The sequence below is a fragment of the Felis catus genome, chromosome D2 (assembly GCF_018350175.1).
Source record: "Felis catus isolate Fca126 chromosome D2, F.catus_Fca126_mat1.0, whole genome shotgun sequence".
NCBI lineage: Eukaryota > Metazoa > Chordata > Mammalia > Carnivora > Felidae > Felis > Felis catus.
In genome coordinates this window covers 52,014,791-52,034,111 of record NC_058378.1, presented here as the reverse complement: position 1 = coordinate 52,034,111, position 19,321 = coordinate 52,014,791, and the positions used below count along the sequence as shown (strand labels likewise).

Sequence of the window (19,321 nt, the reverse complement as noted above, 5' to 3'; positions counted from 1 at the left end):
TGGCAAGGCCCCTCCTGCCAGCTCCGCTGAGCCCTGGGAGGGCACGTGACGTGGTGCCGCGCTTGCGCAGTGGTCCGAGACCGGCCCGGCAGGTTTCTGCGAGCCGGGCGGCGCGGAGGGGTTTGTGGGAAATGCGAGGCGAGGACCTTTGGCGGCGAGAGGAGAAGGGGCTTCGTCCCACCGCCATCTTTGCAGTGGGTTTTGCTGAAGTCGAATGGTTCTGTTTCTTGCCTTTTTTTTTTTTAAAGGCATGGTTTTCCTGAGCTGAATTTCCTTATTGTTGTACACTGAAAAGAGCGCTTGAAAGGTTTTCCCGATCTTGCATATTTTTTTTAGAATTCTTAGTCTCCACTTTTCAGTTTCCACAATCCCTTTCTCCTGGGGGTGGAGTGGGGGCGGGGGATTTCTTTTCTGTTTACTGTCTCTTCCCTTCCCCTACAACTGCTGTTTTGTTGCTTCTTGTAAGTCACTTCTCGAAAACGAATGAGTTGCTTTCCACTTCATGGGAAGTTTGGATGAGCTGCCCCAAGTTCATTTAAAGGAAATTAGGAGAGCGATGAAAGTTTGTTCCTATTCTAAATTATTGAGAGGGATGGCTCTGATTAATTACTCTTGCTATCGTTATTAGCTCAGAACTAACGGGCCCATACATATATCAATATTGTACTGATTTGAATGAGGTGTGGATACACTGGGTGTACGGATGGCTGACAAAGTTTAATGATTTGCGATGTATATGTAGACTACAGAAGCAAGAAAACCACAGAGATAATTGTCACGGTTGAGGTAGTGATCTAGCCAGGCGCCTGGGTGGCTTAGTCGGTTGAGCCTCTAAGTTTGGGTCATGATCCCAGGGTCGTGGGATAGAGCCCTGGCTGGGGGGGAGGGGGTCTTTGCTCTTTGCTGATAGCACAGAGCCTGCTTGGGATTCTCTCTCCCTCTCTCTTTCAAAACTAAGAGGAAAAAAATGGTGGTGATCTAGCTATTTATCATTCCCTACTCCCTGCCCTGGCCTCTGGGAACTTTTGAAAGTTAAGATATGCTTACATGAAATGATACATGTTGACCTTTGGCATGCTGACAGGCATTTTCCCCCCCTGTGGTCTTTAACTTCTTAACCTGTTTTTCAGGAAATTCAGTTTCTACTGGGTTGATTCACTACTGTGCAAGAAGACAGAGAATATGCACTTTTAGGAAGGAACCTTTTTATACATATGTAAGTTATATAATTACATATAAATAATATATTTAGTATAAGTTTAAATTATGTTGCATATTAATAAAATGAATATCCATGAATACATCTAAGACCTATGACACCAATACTATTGCATCTTTTTTCCCCGTTTCATCCACCTGCCAAATGTATTCCTAATTTTATTATTGCCTATTTACTGATTTGTTCTTATTAATCCCTTCCCATGTGTGTATCTCTCAACAACATATTGTTCAGTTTTACTCGTTTGGAAGCTTTATAAAAACGTCAGTCTTGGGGCACCTGGGTGGCATATTCGGCTAGGCAGCCGACTCTTGATCTCAGCTCAGGTCATCATCTCACTGTTTGTGGCCCCACATCAGGCTCTGCACTGATGGCTCCGAGCCTGCTTGGGATTTGATCTCTCCTTCTCTCTGCCCCTCCCTTGCTTGTGCTCTCTTTCTCAAAATAAATAAACTTTAAAAAATTTAAAAAACAAAAATAAAAAAATGTCAGTCTTTGTGGTGTTTTTTTCACTTAAGGATACATATGTAAGTCGCATGCATGCATTTTCATTGCTTTATAGAGTTGCCTTGTAGGAACACACCACAAATTTACAATTTTATGGGCCACTAGGTTTGCTTCCGATTTTTGTTACTGTGAACATTCTTATACATTCTCTTGGTATGCGTGTGCAAGAATTAATGAGAGGTTTTCAAACTTTTTCACCATTACTCACAGTGTAAGAAATGCAATTAGTGTCTTCCACCAGTAAACATACGTATATAAAACAAAAGTTTCACAAAATAATAAAACAACATTTGCTTCTCCAGGGCTAATTGTGACTCTTAGTAAATGGATTACAGAACTCACAAATGAGTGTGGACTCAAGGTTTAAAAAGCACTGCAGGAACCAACTACCTAGGACTGGAATTACTGAATCTAAGGAAGATGAATTCACTTTACAAGGTAATGCCAAATTGTCCTTCAAAAGAGATTGTTAATAATTTACATGCCCCCCAGCAGCATGTTTTTTAAAAGTCTCTGTCTCATCAATTCTTAGTATTGTCAGATTAACTTTTCCAATAAATATAGTGGATGTAAATGGTATCTCAAAAAGGTCTTAGCATTTTTAAAAACCGAATGATCATTAGGAAAATGCAAATCAAAACCACAGTGGGATACTACTGCACATCCATCAGGATGACTACTATCAAAAAGCCAGAAAATAATAAGGGCTGGTGAGGATGTAGAGAAATTTTATAAGTCTTGTGCGCTGTTGGTGGGACTATAAAGTGGTGCACTTACTGGGGAAAACAGTATGGTGTTTCCTCAAAAAATTTAAAATCACACTACCGTATGATCCAGTAATGCCTCTTGCGTATATACAGAAGAATTGAAAGCAGGCTCTCTAAGAGATATTTGCACACCCATGTTCATAGCAGCATTATTCACAATAGCCAGGAGGTAGAAACAACGTACGTGTTCACAGCAGATGAATGGATAAACAAAATGTGGTATATATGTACCATAGAATATTATTCCATCTTTTAAAAAAGAAGGAATTCCTGTCATATGCTGTAACATGGATGAAGCTTGAGGACAAGTCAAATAAGCTGGTAACAAAAAGGATAAACACTGTATGATCCCATTTATATAAAGTGGACTAGTTTGTTAGGGTTGCTGTAAGGTATTTTTTCTATACCTTAGAAAAAATAAGTAGAAAATATAATTTTAAAGTCTATTGTGGACGATTTCAAACATGCACAAAAATAAGGAGAATAGTATAATGAACTCCCACATATCTATTAGCCAGCTTCAACACTTGTCACTATTTTGCTATTCTTCTTTTAGCTCTTCCTCATTTGTAAAATAAACTATTTAAAATGATTTTTATTAACTTTTAAACAAACGAAACATGTCACTTTACCAGTAAATATCCAAATATAAGTTTGTAATACATAAAGGTCTTACTTTCTTTTACCATAATGAATACCATTTAAACATATTAACCTAACCAAATTCACATCAATACCTTAATATCATCTAATATTCAGCCCGTATTAAAATGTCTCCAAGTGCTTTAAAAACATTTTTACAGTAGTTTGATAAGCCATATTTTAAAAAAAGTTGCTACTTATGATAGCAATAAAACTAGAATGTGCAAGACCTGTATGAAGAAAACTATAAAACTTTATTGAAATTCACTAAAAAAGACCTAAATAAATGGAGAGATATGCCATGTCCAAGGGTGGGAGGACTCAATATCACTAACATAGCAATCCTTCCCAGATTGATCCATAAATTCAATGCAAGTCTCATCAAAATCCCAATGGGGTTTTCAAGGAACTCGAGATGGATCCTAAAACGTATATGGGAGACCAAATCTAAAAAAAAAAAAAAAAAAAAAAAAAGCAAAGAAGAGTTAGGTATGAGGTTTGCCCTACCTGATATCAAAATTTATTACCAAGTTGTACTAAGATAGTATTGGAGGATGTGTTACGATGTAGTGGAGGAGGAATACCTAAATCAATCAATGGAATGAAATATAGTCCAGAAATAGACTCATGAATACATGGAAGCTTGATGTGGCCCTGCAGCTCTCATCTGAAAGGTGGGAGTTCTTAATGAATGGTGACAGGACAATGCAAATATACTTAACGCTTCTGTACTGTACACATAAAAATGATTAAGATGATGTAAAAATGCAAATAAAGTTGTGTATCTCTTCATATGTTTACAGTCTATTTGTATTTCCTCTTCATGAAATGCTTACTTATATCTTTAGCCCATTTTTCTGTTGGGTTGTTTGCCTTCTACTACTGAGCTCTGGGCATTCTTTATACACTCTGGATACTAATCCTTTGTCAGTGTTGAAACTACCTCCTCCCAGTTTGTGGCTTGCTTGTTTACTTTCCCAAAGAAAAGACGTCTCAATTTTAATATAGTTGAATTATGAATATTTTCATCTACTTTGTGTCCCAGTGTGTGTTTATTTAAGAAAATTTCCCTTATCCTAGGATGGAAAACACATCCTTTATTTTCTCCTACAAGTGAAAATTTTTGCCTTTTACATGTAAGTGTCCTTAATCCTTCTGGACTTGATTTTGGAGTACGGTATGAGACAGGTATTCAATATCCTTTATTTTTTTTCATAGAGAGAGCAAATTGATTGTTGATATTTAGATTTAATGCTGCCATGCATTAAGGTTTGGGGGGGATTTGGAGATAGGGTAAAATGTATTTTGCACATGGGATGGATGTGAGTTTGGGAGAGCCCGAGGGCAGACTATACATACTGAGTTGTATAGTATCTCCTCTAAAATCATGTGCAATTTGAATCTCAGTCTGTGACCTTATTTGGAAATAGGGCCTTTGCTGATGTAATTAAGTTGAGGTCATACTGGATTAAGATGGGCCCCAACTACAACCACTAGAGCCCTTACAAGAAAGATAAGGACACATAGACACAGACACATAGGGGAAAATTCATGTGAGGATTGCTGGCAATCGCCAGTAGCTAGAAGAAGCATGGGAAGTTCTTCTATAGAGTGTTTCAGAGAAAGCATGGACCTGCTCGATTTCAAACCTTGATTTCAAACTTCTAGCTTCCAGGATTATGAGACAATAAATTTCTGTTATTATGAGCCACTTCGTTTTGTGGTACTTTGTTACAACAGTCCTGGGAAATTAATACACAGAGCCACTGATGGTTGTAAGAAATGCTTGTCAGACATAGGTATGTATAGGATTGACAGCTCACAAGATAATGGTAGACTGGGCAGGTAGGTTGGTCAAATGAACGAGTGGTGAGGGAACTCTTTAGGCTTACTGAGTGACCTCTGCTCAAGTGTGATGTTGCAGGAGCTTGGGAAGGAGACAGCCACTGCAAAATGATTTGGTGAGGAAGCTTTGGCTTGGTATTTAACTTGCTACCTAATGGGAACTGATTATATGCGCATTTACTTTTCATCTGTGTATTCCTTTGAATTCCTCTGATTAAATAGGGACGGCATTTTGACTTTTCAATGTCTATGTATTTTCAGCTATTTTATGTTCGCCAGAGACAAAAAATCCGGCACATTTTGTTATTGCTAAAGCCGATAGAAATACATCCTCATCATACTTTGTAAAAACAAAACCAAAAACAAAGCACACACAAAAAACTTCTGTATTTTTTTCTTTTCCCAAAATGTTTGTTGCCGAAAGTTTGAAAAATGGAGGTCTGCAAAAGAGAAAAATACATCAGCAAAGGTTAACACACACGTACTTATGTTAATGTTTGTGTCACAACTTGAGTTCTTTGGGAAGCTGACTCTGAGACAGAGATTAGCGTGCAAGACATTTATTAGTCAGTGGTCTTTATTGGGGAGGTGAATGAAACAGGATTGGGTAGAGGGAGAAAGTTGAACTGAGATGCAGTCCCAATCAACCAACCTGATGACAAAGTCTGCATCTGGAACGGCCCTTCAAAACTATCCCAAGTTCCAAGGGGAACAGATACTTATACCTCCTGCACTGATCAGTTACCGGATATGAGCTACCTTTGGAAGGAGGTATGATCTTGGGCCATTTTTCTTCAGGCCAAACGATGCCCAAAGAAAGCTGAGAGCTGAGGGCTGCTTTCCTGCAGCACTTCCAGCGGCTGAGGAAGAAGTCCTCCATTTCTGGAGAGGGGTCTCAGTGGCAAATGCAGCATTTACCACATATAGCTACAGACCATTGAGTTCATCATAGAACACAGTTCACGGCTGCTATGGACTGAATGGGTCTCCACCAACACTCATATGTCGAAGCCCTGATCCCCAGTGTAAAGGTTTTTGGATGTGGAGCCTTTGGGAGGTAATTAGGCCATGAGTCCTCACAATGGGATTAGTGCCCTCAGAAGAAACATAAGAGAGATGATGTCTCCACCATGTAAAGATCCAGCAAGAAGGCGGCCATCTGCAAACCAAAAGGAGGGCTTTCACTGGACATGAATTTGCTGGCCCCAGCATCCAGAGCTGTGAGAAATACTTCTTATTTTGCATATTTATTTTTCTCATTCGTTTCTGGACAAAATAGTCCAATGATAAATTCTATAATTTAAATGTATATTTTGTCATAGGACACACTAATTACAGTTGGGATTTAGAGACCATCATATACCTGATTTAAGAAAGACGATTGGGGTGCCTAGGTGGTTCAGTGGGTTAAGCATCTGACTTTTGATCTTGCCTCAGGTCATGATCTCAGGGTTAGTGAGTTAGAGCTCTGTGCTGACAGCTCAGACCCTGCTTGGGATTCTCTTTCTCTCTCTGCCCCTACCCTGCTTCTGCTCATGCATGCACTCAATCTCTCTCTCTCTCTCTCAATAATAATTAAAAAAAGATAAACTCTCTTATTCAGCGGTTTAGCTTCCTGAGTGATAATCAATAGCTTTAATGGAGGGGGAGCTCTAAAACTCTGTGGTTAGAACTTCTACTTTTATTTAGTATGATAGAGTAACTTATGGCAGAATAATGCATCCTTTAAGAATAACTAGAGAGGTTGAATTAAAAAAAAATCTTGGGGGCGCCTGCGTGGCTCAGTCGGTTGAGCATCTGACTTTGGCTCAGGTCACGATCTTGCGGGTTGTGAGTTCAAGCCCCACGTCAGGCTCTGTGCTGCTGACAGCTCAGGGCCTGGAGCCCACTCTGGATTCTGTGTCTCCCTCTCTCTCTCTGCCCCTCCCCTGCTCATGCTCTGTCTCTCCCTGTCAAAAATAAATAAACATTTAAAAAATTAAAAAAAAAATCTTGAGTCTAGGGATGCTGCTAAGGCAACTTAGAACTTGAGAGGTCAAAATTCTGATCAGGGGAAAACCATGGAGAGCTGAGCTAACATCCTGCAGTTGTGTTTTTTCCATGGGGAATTTCACAATTATGGATTCAAGGAATGTGGCTGAAAACCCATAAAATGCTTGGGGAAAGGGCCGCTGCTGGAAGGCAGAGAAACCATCAGAGCTTTTGGTGATCCTGTGGATCTAAAGAGACTGAAGCCTGGCCAGGCAGAAAACTGATCCCCATTGGTTAGTTTTTTCCAAGCTATTTTGATGAATTCTGAACCTGCAAAGTATAGGAGGCAAGAAGCTGGGCAGAGGCTTTCTGAAAAGCAGAGTGGAGATTGTGGCCATCTCAGGCTACTAAAGTATCAAGGATTAGAGTTCAAGACAGGTCTGTAGAGTTCCCACCTACAGTCTGGGCAGTTCCCTGAGGTTCCGCCTCCATGACCTGTGGGAATGATGAAGGGGTAGAAAAAGCCTTTAGGAAAACTGCAGCCCGATATTGAGTCATTTCATTCCTGAGTAGATTAAGGTGATCAGCCCTAACTCTGCCTGCCTAGCAGAGTAAATGGAGAACATTCCTTGGAGATTCCCTCATCATCCAGAGCTTCTGTAAATTTTCAAACAATATCTGACTGTCAATCAAGAGGTATCAAGCATACCAAGGAACAGTACGAAATGACCAAAAACACAAGAGAAAGCTCAGACAGGTGATTCAGAATTATAGATATCAGCCAAATTTTAAGCATAACTTTGATGAATAGATATAAGAAAATAGAGAAAAAGAAGGAGAAAATAGATTAAGAAAAAGAGAATTTCAGCAGACACAAATGGGACATAGTGAACAGGTCTGACATACAGGTAAATTGAAGATCCAGCAGACTAAGAGAAAAAGGGAAAGCAGGGGCCTGGGTGGCTCAGTGGGTTAAGCAGCCGACTTCGGCTCAGGTCATGATTTCACAGCTCGTGAGTTTGAGCCCCACGTCGGGCTCTGTGCTGACCATTCGGAGCCTGGAGCCTGCTTCAGATTCTGTGTCTCCCTCTCTCTCTGCCCCTCCCTTGCTTGTGCTCTGTCTCTCTCTGTCTCTCAAAAATGAATAAATGTAAAAAAAATTTTTTTAAATATGTAGAATTAATATACAATAACAATAACACAAAAGGCAGGAAATGGTAAATGGAGTTAAAGTGTTCTAAAGTCCTGGATGTGAGGGTGATCTGGCTGCGACATCTGTCACCCCATTGATCGTCAGGGTTGATTCGGCTGATCTAGCTGGCTAGGCGGGTGTCCCCTTCCTCCCTCACCGCTCCATGTGCATCCCTCCCGAAGCTGTGCGCTCGGTCCAAGAGGATGACCTTCCCCGATAGAGGAGGACATTCTTCGGTCAGGGGTATAGGAGTAGGTGCACTCTCCTGCTAGAACCTCCAAACAAGCTCTCAAGGTCCATTTGTAGGAGAACATAGGGTAGTCAAGCTTCCAAGATTCCAGACACATCCAAATGAGGCACTGCACGTGGCAGTCTGCCTTTCTTTAAAAAAAAAAAAAAAAAAAAAAAGTGTTCTAAAGTCCTAACATTGCCAGGGAAGTACTAAAAGTAATAATTAATTTAAGGCTGTGTAGTGGCTTAAATTGTGTTCTTCCAAAAAGATACAGGGAAATTTGTAGCTTTAAGTTATTTTGAAAGAGAAAATGAGAGAGTGCAAGCTGGGGAGAGAGGCAGAAAGAGGGAAGGGGAGAGAGAAAGAAAGAGAGAGAGAGAGAGAGAGACAGAGAGAGAGAGAATTCCAAGCAGGCTCCACACTGCCTGCAAGCAGGCGGATGTGGAATGTGGGGCTCGAACCCATGAACCATGAGATCATGACCTGAGCAGAGACCAAGAGTCGGACGCTGAACCAACTGAGCCACACAGGTGCCCCAGAAATCTGTAGTTGGAAATGAAAGACTGAAAATGAAGTATTTAAATATTCATCTTGAGAATTTAGAAAAACAACAGCAAGATACATCTATAAAAGTAGGAGGAAGTAATTGAAGATGTGAACAGAAATTAATTCAATAGAGAGCAAATGCGTAGTAGAGAAAAATGACAGGCACAAAAGTTGGGTCTTTGAAAAGACTAGTAAATTTGAGAGACCTCTAGCAAAGTAAGTCAGGGAAAAAAGATAGAGAAAGCACAAAATTCCAATATCAGTAATAAAAAGAGGCCATTGCTATAGACTATATAGGCATTAAAATAAAATAAGATGATACATACAGCACAGAGTGTATAGTCAGTCCCATATCAACTAAATACGTTGATTCTGAAATTAAAAACTTTCTCATTAAGAAGTCTTCAGTCCCACATGGCCTTATGGGTAAATCCTTTCAAATATTTCAGGAACAAATGACATCAATTTTATACAACTCCTCCAGAGAAAAGAAAAAGGTGAAACACTTCCAATTCATTTTAAACATAACTTCTGGTACCAAAGCTTGAAAAGGACATTAAGAAATGAAATGAAAATTGGCCTATAAGGCCAATCTCTTCTAAGAAGAGATATGCAGGGGCGTCCGGGTGGCTCAGTCGGTTAAGCGGGTGACTCTTGAATTTAGGTCAGATCACGATATCCTGGTGGTGGGACTGAGCTCCGAGTCGAACCCTGTACTGGGTGTGGAACCTGCTTAAGATTCTCTCTCTCCCCCTCCCTCTGCCCTTCCCCTGCTGGTGCACACATTTGCATGCTTTCTTCCTCTCTCTCTCAAAAAAAGAAGAGATATACAGAAATTCTAAACAAAATATTAGTAAATTTGATCGATTAATGTGTACATGGGATGATGTATAATGACCAAACTGACTTTTGTTGAGGTTGGTTTGACATTTGAAAATTACCAGTGTAACTCACCATATTAACAGAAAAAAGAAGAAACTCATGATCATCTCAGTAGATGCAGAAAAAAACATTTGATCACGCAAAAACCATTCATGATAATTTTTTTAATGTTTATTTATTTTTGAGAGAGAGAGAGAGAGAGAGAGAGACAGAGTATGAGCAGGGGAGGGGCAGAGAGAGAGAGAGGGAGAGGGAGAGAGAGACAGAATCCTAAGCAATCTCCAGGCTCTGAGCTGTCAGCACAGTTTGAGCTGGGCTCAAATTCAAGAGTGTGAGATCATGACCTGAGCTGAAGTTGGACGCTTAACCAACTGAGCCACGCAGGTGCAATAAAACCATTCATGGTAAAAACTCTTAGCAAATTTAGAGTAGAAGGAATTTCTTTTATCCGACAAGGAATATCTGCAAAAAACCTATGGAAAATGTAATATTCAAGAGTGAGTTATTTACAAACCCTCCCTTGAGATGGGCAGTGAGACATGGTTACCTTTTTTTTTTTTTAAAGATTTATTTTTGAGAGAGAGAGAGCGAACACACAAGCGGGGGAGGGGCAGAGAGAGAAGGAGACACAGAATCCGAAACAGGCTCCAGGCTCTGAACTGAGCTGTCAGCACAGAGCCCCACACGAGTGGGGTTCGAACCCGCGAATGGTGAGATCATGTCCTGAGCTGAAGTTGGACGCTTAACCAGCTGAGCCACCCAGGCGTCCCGACAAGTTTACCTTTTATGACCACTGCTACTCAGTACTATGCTAGAGGTCCCAGGCAGTCCAAAAAAGGAAAAGGAAGAAGGGAACACATTAATCTCAGATGTCATGATTGTGTATGTAGAACACCCAAAAGTGTTCATGAATTATTAAAACTAAATTTAAGCAAGGTTGTAGGATACATGTAGGATACGTGATCGAAATGTAAAAATCAACTTGTATTTTTATCTACCAGTCACAGACAGTAGCAAATGAAATTTAAAAAGATGAAATCTCCAATTGCATCAAAAACATCACATACCTGGCAATAGATATAATAAAAGTTGGGCAAGACCATCACACCAAAGAACTACAAATCATTATTGAGAGAAACTAAAGACGATCAAATTAACAGAAGTCAGAGGAGGTGAAAGAGGAGTCACAGGAAGTTGGAACAACTGCAGGCCCCACGAGGTTCCCAGGTCAACAAGGGGAGCCATGAGGTAAGAGAGAGAAGGAACAACGTGTACCAGCTAGAACAGTGCCTGCTGCGGAGTTCCAAACATGAAAATCATGGTTGCTGCGTTGCTTCTGCCCTCCAAATCTCAGGGTGGGGGGGGGGGGGGCGCGGGGGGAAAGAAAAGTAGGGGCACCTGGGTGGTGCAGTCGGTTGAGCGTCCAACTTCAGCTCAGGTCATGATCCCACGGTTCATGAGTTCGAGTCCCTCGTCAGGCTGTGTGCTGACAGCTCAGAGCCTGGAACCTACTTCGGATTCTGCTCTCTCGCTCTCTCTCTCTCTGCCCTTCCCCTGCTCGTACTCTCTCTCTCTCTCTTTCTCAAATAAATAAACATAAAATTTTTTTTTAAAGAATTATTTCTACTAATCAAATAACAAGTCATTAAATACTAATACATAACAAAGCATTTAAAGGGAAGAAACAATCTCATTGATAACGAGAGGAGAAACTGTGTAGCACATGATAAATTCTACTCAGTAGATTATATTTTAACTTAAAAATACTATCACTTGGAGAAAAGATATAAAACAAATGCCAACTATAAATAGCAATAGCCAATTGCTTCTCCCAAATGTCGTGCACAATTTTTAGAACCAACAAGTACTTTAAAAGTTAAAAAAAATTATTTAATTTAATTTACTTATTCTTTTAATGTTTTTATTTATTTTCGAGAGAGAGAGACAGAGCATGAGCTGGGGGGAGGGGGGGGAGGGGAGAGGCAGAGAGAGAGGGAGACACAGGATTCGAAGCAGGTTCCAGGCTCTGAGCTGTCAGCACAGAGCCTCATATGGGGATCCAACTCACAAACCATAAGATCATGACCTGAGCTGAAGTCGTACACCCAACCAACTGAGCCACCCAGGAGCCCCTAAAAAAAAAATTAATGTTTATTCATTTATTTTGAGAGAGAGAGAGAGAGAGAGAGAGAGAATCCCAAGCTTGCTCTGTGCTGTCAGCACAGAATCAGATGTGGGGCTCAATCCCACAAACTGTGAAATCATGTCCTGATCTGAAATCAAGAGTCAGATGCTTAACCGACTGAGCCACTCAGGTGCCCAACAGGTATTTTTTGTTCTGAGACTATGAACGACAATTACAAGAGATAATTTTTTATATATGTCTTTCAGTCTTTCTTCTGGGAGAAAGTCCTTATTTCTTCAAGAATATTTTCAGATGTTGTTTAAGGCAACAAGCCAGAGAATGGTAAGTCCCAGAGGTCTAATGCACAGTACAGTGACCAGAAACAGCAATATTGTTTTACCATCATCAAACTTGCTATGAGACTAGAACGTAACTATCCCACTTAAATGACAAACACGTAACATGATAGAGGTGCTAATTATCACTACAGTCATATTACAGCATATGAATGTAACAGATTAACGTGTTGACGCCTTAAATTGACACAGTTATAGGTCAAATATGTTTCAACCCAAAAAAGAAAATAACAAAGAAAAATTTCAACTTGAAACACGATTTCTCTTCTGTTTTTAAAAAGCACATTATATTTGCATTTATTGGCTTTTTCCACAGTGGGGGCTAAAAAATGGAATCACAGACAGAAAGTTTGTCTGAGTAAGTATACTCACCTCTCTGAAAGGCAGGCTTTACAACTTGTAAATTGCCACAAGCTGGCATAGCTCTTACAGTTCTTGGTAAAGACCGCCATCTAGTGGAAACAGTTCTGCTGAGTTTTAAAGACCCGTTAAATAGGATGAATATGAACCTTCAGCCCAACTGCAATCCATAATGTTGGTTCAAGGTATAGAAAAAAAAAAAGTATTCAGTTTTCAGCCGCTTCCTTGTTTTACGTGCAGGTCTGGAAGTGAAGTGGGAGGCGGGCTGTGGGGTAGGGAGAGAAACTGGTGCTTTGCACTAATACATACGAAAGAGAGAACAGGTGCTTTGCAGTTAGTTGTGATGTAGGAACTTCAGTTAGCTAAGTGGCCATCAACTCAGAGATCTAGGATAATAAGCATTCATTTAAGTTGAGGGTTTAAATAACCAGAGCAATGTGTCAACTATACTAAAAAAAAACACAGAAAAAAAGAATACTAAATAAGAAAAACAAAAACAAAAACAAAAAACAAAGCCAGGGGTGCCTGAGTGGCTCAGTTGGTTAAGTGTCAGATTTCAGCTCAGGTCATGATTTCACAGGTTGGTGAGTTTGAGACCTGCATGGGGCTCTGTGCTGACAGCTCAGAGCCTGGAGCCTGCTTTAGATTCTCTGTCTCCCTTTCTCTCTGCCCCTCCCCGGCTCGCGCTCTTTCTCTCTCTCTCAAAAAATGACTTAAAAGGAAAAATCAAGAAATATTTAAAAATCAAACAAAACAAACCAAAAAGCATTGTACTATGCCAAATGTACCCAAAGTCTCCAATGCTGAGAAAGAATGGGGTAAATCGGACTCTGAATTAGGGGTGAGAAGATCTGTTTTCAGTCTGCTTCTCGTGTGTCTAATCTATATGACTCTGCTCATTTTACTTACCCAAATTACAGTTTTCTTATTTATAAAAATAGTATGGCATAGTAACAATATCCACTTCCATGACTCGTAAGTAGGAAGAGAATGGCTCTGCCTCTGGTTCCTGCCTGAAACCTTGGATGCTAGCTGTAGATCAGTGGTGTGCAGGAACAGAGTAAAACACTCTCTCGTCATAACTTATTATAAGTCTGTGTTTCTCTTTTTGGGGGGAGAGGAAGGGAAGAGAGAGAATCTTCAGCAGGCTGGGAGCCTGATGTGGGGCTCGATCTCATGACCGTGAGATCCGTGACCTGAGCCATAATTGAGGGTCAAATGCTTAACCGACTGAGCCCCCCGGGCACCTCTCTCTAACTTTTAATGTCCATGGCCAACTTAATGGAGTTTTAGAGCATCTACAATGAGTCAATTTTAAGTTTACAATGTATTAGCATTTTAAAAAGTAAAGCATATTAAAATTAATAATCTCTGACAGGTTTGATCATGGCTGACCTGAACTGCAGTTCGGGTTTTATGTAGCTGTTTTCTTACTCTTTATTTTCTTCTAAGTTAGAACATGCTAATTCACAATTACAAGTCATCGGAAGTGGGAACAAATGTTTGCAGACTTTGTCAGATAGTTTTGGATTTTTGGACTGAATACAGATCCAAAACTGTGGGGAGATCCAAAAGTGTGGGGAGATTTTTCTCTGAACAGCACATTTGGTTCTCAGTCAGATGCTAATGTTTCAAGTGTTTCAAACATTTGAATATCTAATAACACTCTTTGATTGTGTGTGGCTCTAAGAAATATTTCTTGATGGGGCGCCTGGGTGGCTCAGTCGGTTGAGCGTCCGACTTGGGCTCAGGTCATGATCTCCCAGTTTGTGAGTTCGAGCCCCATGTCAGGCTCTGTGCTCACAGCTCAGAGCCTAGAGCCTGCTTCAGATTCTGTCTCCCTCTCTCTAGTCCCTGCTCTGCTCGTGCTCTGCCTCCTCACCCCCCCTCAAAAAAAAAAAAAACATTAAAAAAAGAGAGAAATATTTCTTGATGTTCTCTTGTAGCATCTGGTTGCAGTTTTAAGATCTGCCCATTAATATACCATAGGTTTCTTTCTTTGAAGAATAAAGAGAATCAAGGGCTGGCAGAGTGCAATTCTTGACTATTGAATCATTTTCACTGCAATTCAGTTTTCTTATGAAATCTTAGCATGTTAACTTCAGCATTATGACCATAATGATATTTTTAACCTTAAAATAAGAAGTTCTGGCTATTCAAGATACTAGGTATATTTCTGAGATGCGCAGCTTAAGGAAGCCATTTGAAATCTTAAAAAGGGTCTTTACAAGCATGATGAGAATCTAGAACAATATTTTATTCTCAGCATTTTTTAAAAAAAATTTTTGTTTAACGTTTATTTATTTTTGAGACAGAGAGAGACAGAGCATGAACAGGGGAGGGGCAGAGAGAGAGGGAGACACAGAATCTGAAACAGGCTCCAAGCTCTGAGCTGTCAGCACAGAGCCCGACGCGGGGCTCGAACTCACGGACTGTGAGATCATGACCTGAGCCGAAGTCGGACGCTTAACCAACCAAGCCACCCAGGCGCCCGTATTCTTAGCATTTTAAACACTGTGTGATCAAACGGCTACTTTGACATGAAAAAACAATTTTACTCTTAAAATTTCCTCTCATCACAAACATGAAATATTAGCTGCACCTTGGGGCGCCTGGGTGGCTCAGTTGGTTAAGCATCCAACTCTCCATTTTGGCTCAGGTCGTGATTTCACGGTTCGTGGGTTCAAGCCCCATGTTGGGCTCTGTGCTGACAGTGCAGGGCCTGCTTAGGATTCTCTTTCCCTCTCTCTCTGTCCCTCCCCTGCTCATGCTCTCTTTCTCTCTCTCTCTCTCTCTCTCAAAATAAATAAACAAAAAAATATTAGCTGCACCTTGATGATTGTCACACTTGTCACCATTTCCTTTACACTGAGTAAAGACTGGGAGGCAGGAGTACATAGCTGGCTGGGCTCTGTGGCTGGCCATGGCAGCCTGTGGATTGGCTCTGGGCTGCTGCGTCTTTGATTTGCACAGAAGCACATCCCCTGCTCTAACGTATAGCTGCTACTCCGTTACTACCAGATCCGTTATCCATTTTCCGTTTCACACCACAGACTCACAAAATATTTGTTAACCACAGTCTCGTTCCGTGTAGCATGCATTTGCCGTGATAAACACATGAAGCCATCAAGGGCCTCTCCATTATCTAATATATACCTAATATATAATACTATCTATTATCTATCATCATAATGTATAGAATCATGTAATATAATGTGTACAATGTTAAAGGTGATTCATAATTTCAGTGGTTTTGAGCAACTGTAATTTGTTTTTTTGAGAGAGGGCACAAGTGAACGAGGGGCAGAGAGAGAGAATCCCACAAGGGGCAGAGAAAGAGAGAGAGAGAGAGAAGTGGGGCTTGTGCTCACCCGAAGTGGGGCTCAAGCTCACAAACCATGAGATCACGAACTACGCTGACGTCAGGCATTTAACTGACTGAGCCACCCAGGCATCCTGGTTTTGAGCAACTACAGAGTGAAATATCTTCTGGCATGGATATGTGATAGTAATGGCCTTCTACAACTGTGTTCCAGATATTCAGACTTCAGTAGTCTTATTTGATGAAGAAATTTTGCCAGTAGGTTGTTATGCTTTATTCTAAGAGAAAAACACCACTTTTACTGATCGTGGTTCTTGTCACAACGTTCCTATCAACTGTATAACTTACACCTGTTTTTACTACAAGGAATGCAACTTGGAGCAAGGCCTCTGTAATGTCAGCCTCTTTTTCGCCTTTAGCAACCAAAATTCCTCATTTTAGGACAATTTAAGCATTATCTTACGCACATTGGGCTTACTGAAAAGACCTGGGTGCTTTAATCGAAAACAACCCTAATGTTTCAAAGGCGTGAACTATTTGACACATTGCTATAACAGATGCTGCTCTGGAAACTAAGCAAATGGATTGCCAGTTTTCAGAAATCTTATATTCAGATACCAACCATACTTAATTGTGATTTTCTTTTGCAGTTCTTGTATGGAATAATCATGCTCAGCGTTGTCTCTGAACCAACTCTAGTTGATTTTTTTTTTAACTTTATTTGTTTAATTTACATACAAGTTAGTTAGCATGTGGTGCAACCATGATTTCAGGAGTAGATTCTTTAATGCCCCTTTCCCAGTCTGACCATCCCACCTCCCGCTACCCCTCCGGCAACGCTCTGAACCAATTTTAGTTATGTATTCACGCTGTAGACTTGTGGTATAGGTTTTTAAAGTTTTTTTTTAAGTTTTTATTTAAATTCTAGTTACCTAACAGTGTAATATTAGTTAAGGTGTATAATGCAAAGATGCAACACTTCCATAGGTCACCTGATGCTCATCACAGCAAGCGCACTCCTTGATCCCCACCAGCTACTTAACCCATCGCTGCCCCGCCCCCCCCCCCATCCCCTCTGGTAACCATCAGTTTGTTTGCTATAACTACGAGTCTGTTTCTTGGTTTCCCTCTCTTTCTCTCTCTCTCTCTTCCCCTCTTTTTCCTTTGCTTGTTTGTTTTGTTTCTAAGATTTCACCTATGAGTGAAATCATATGGCATTTGACTTTCTCTGACTTATTTCGCTAAGCATAATACTTGCTAGCTCCATCCATGTCATTGCAAATGGCCAGATATCATTCTTTTTTATGGCTGAGTAATATTCTGTTGTATATAGATACTACATCTTCTTTATCCATTCACCAGTTGATAGATAACTTAGTCTGTTTACACAGTTTGGCTATTGTAAATAATGCTGCTTACAAACATTGAGGTTCATGTATCCCTTTTTTTAAAAAAAATTATTTATTCTGAGAGGGAGAGAGAGAGAGACAGAGAGAGAATCCCAAGCAGGCTCTTCACTGTCAGAGCAGAGCCCGACTTGAGGCTCAAACCCATGAACCATGAGATCATGACTTGAGCTGAAATAACCGACTGAGCCACCCAGGTGCCCCTGCATGTATCCCTTTGAATTAGGATTTTTGGATTCTTTGGGTAAATAGCCAGTAGTACACTTGCTCCATCATAGGATAGTTCTATTTTTAACTTTTTACTGTTTCCCACAATGGCTGCACCAGTTTGCAAGGAATAGTTATTTATCATAGCACATGATTTCTTTGAATTTATAAGATTATGGATTTTGATAGAACCTTCTTTATTTACTTAGAAATGAGTCTAAAATGTCATTTACTCCATCTTTATTTTCAGAATGAATTGCCTTTTCACTATGGGCAAACTATATATGGCAAAAATATAAAATGTTAGTACATTTTTTGGGGGAGTAGCTTTTACTTTTCAAAAATTAATTTTTAAAAGCTTTTATCGTAAATTACTAAATTTTGGTTTGTTAATTTTGCACTAAAGCTGGCTTTTGATGCTGTAGTTTTTGCTTAAAAAAACTAAGTAGCTTTGTTAAAATAGATGAGTGGAATTCTTTCTAAACACCACTTTCCTATGATGAAGACAAACTTTTTTTTTTTTAAGTTTTAAAATTTATTTTGAGATACAGGAAGCACGCACGAATGAGGGATAGTCAGAGAGACAGGAAGAGAGAGAATCCCAAGCAGGCTCCATACTGTCAGTGCAGAGCCTGACGTTGACCTTGAACTCATGGAATCGTGAGATCATGACTTCAGCCAAAGTCGGATGCTTAACTGACTGAGCCACCCAGGCGCCCCCAAATATTTTTTTTAAAGTAACATTTAAAATTTTTACCATTTCTGTTCTTTTTTTTTTTATTTTTTTAACATTTATTTATTTTTGAGACAGAGAGAGACAGAGCATGAACGGGGGAGACTCAGAGAGAGGGAGACACAGAATCTGAAACAGGCTCCAGGCTCTGAGCTGTCAGCACAGAGCCCGACGCGGGGCTCAAACCCACGGACCGCGAGATCATGACCTGAGCCGAAGTCGGCCGCTTAACCGACTGAGCCACCCAGGTGCCCCACCATTTCTGTTCTTAAAACAAATAAAGAAACAAAATTATTATGATCCCTAGGTTCATTTCCCTAACTGGTTCAATTACCAGCTACTCTAGAATCCTTAGGTTTGCTCACGGCTGTGTCCATAGTCTCATGTCATGGCCCTGTGTTTATATATCTTTCCTCATAACTCTTCGCCTGTAAACTACATAAATAAACAAACAAAAAGCTCTTCTCTTTTGCAACTATAAAGGGACTTTTAATTTTTTTAAATCTTTTTTTAAACATTTATTCATTTTTGAGAGACAGAGTGAGACAGAGCATGAGTTAGGAAGGGGCAGAGAGAAGGAGACACATAATCCAAAGCAGGCTCCAAGCTGTCAGCAGAAAGCCTGATGCGGGGCTTGAACCCATGGACCAGGAGATCATGATCTCAGCCAAAGTCAGATGCTTGAACAACTGAGCCACCCAGGCACCCCCATACAGGGACTTTTTAGATTGATCTCATTCTCAAAGACCAGCTGTTAGCTTCCCTCTTGAGGTAGAAACTAAAAAAGAGCTGATAGTCCTATAAAACATTTCTACAGTGTTTTTTTTTTCTTTTAAAAATCAAGAAATGGTTCTTCAACTGTTAGTGAAAACTTGGATTAAAAAAAGACTTTACCTCTGTTCATTTGCTTTGACTACTTGCTTTCCATGGACATCTATAGTCTTCTTTAGGTAAACTTGTCCTGGGTATGTTTCCTTGACTGGTTGCTTTAGTATTATAATGATGTCAA

The 19,321-nt window shown here is 40.2% G+C and overlaps 1 long non-coding RNA gene across 2 annotated transcripts; it reads left to right on the top strand.

Annotated features, from left to right (window-relative positions):
• The first annotated feature begins 81 nt into the window (after positions 1-81).
• LOC109492583 lies at positions 82-18,439 on the top strand. 2 transcript variants are annotated; one of them, XR_006587167.1, is made up of 6 exons: positions 82-307; positions 1,131-1,216; positions 2,029-2,164; positions 10,805-11,051; positions 12,195-12,270; positions 18,391-18,439. It is a non-coding gene; the product is annotated as an uncharacterized LOC109492583 (long non-coding RNA). The 2 variants fall into 2 exon arrangements; XR_002736880.2 differs by lacking the exon at positions 10,805-11,051 and having other exon boundaries at positions 85-307; positions 18,391-18,433.
• Positions 18,440-19,321: the final 882 nt, after the last annotated feature.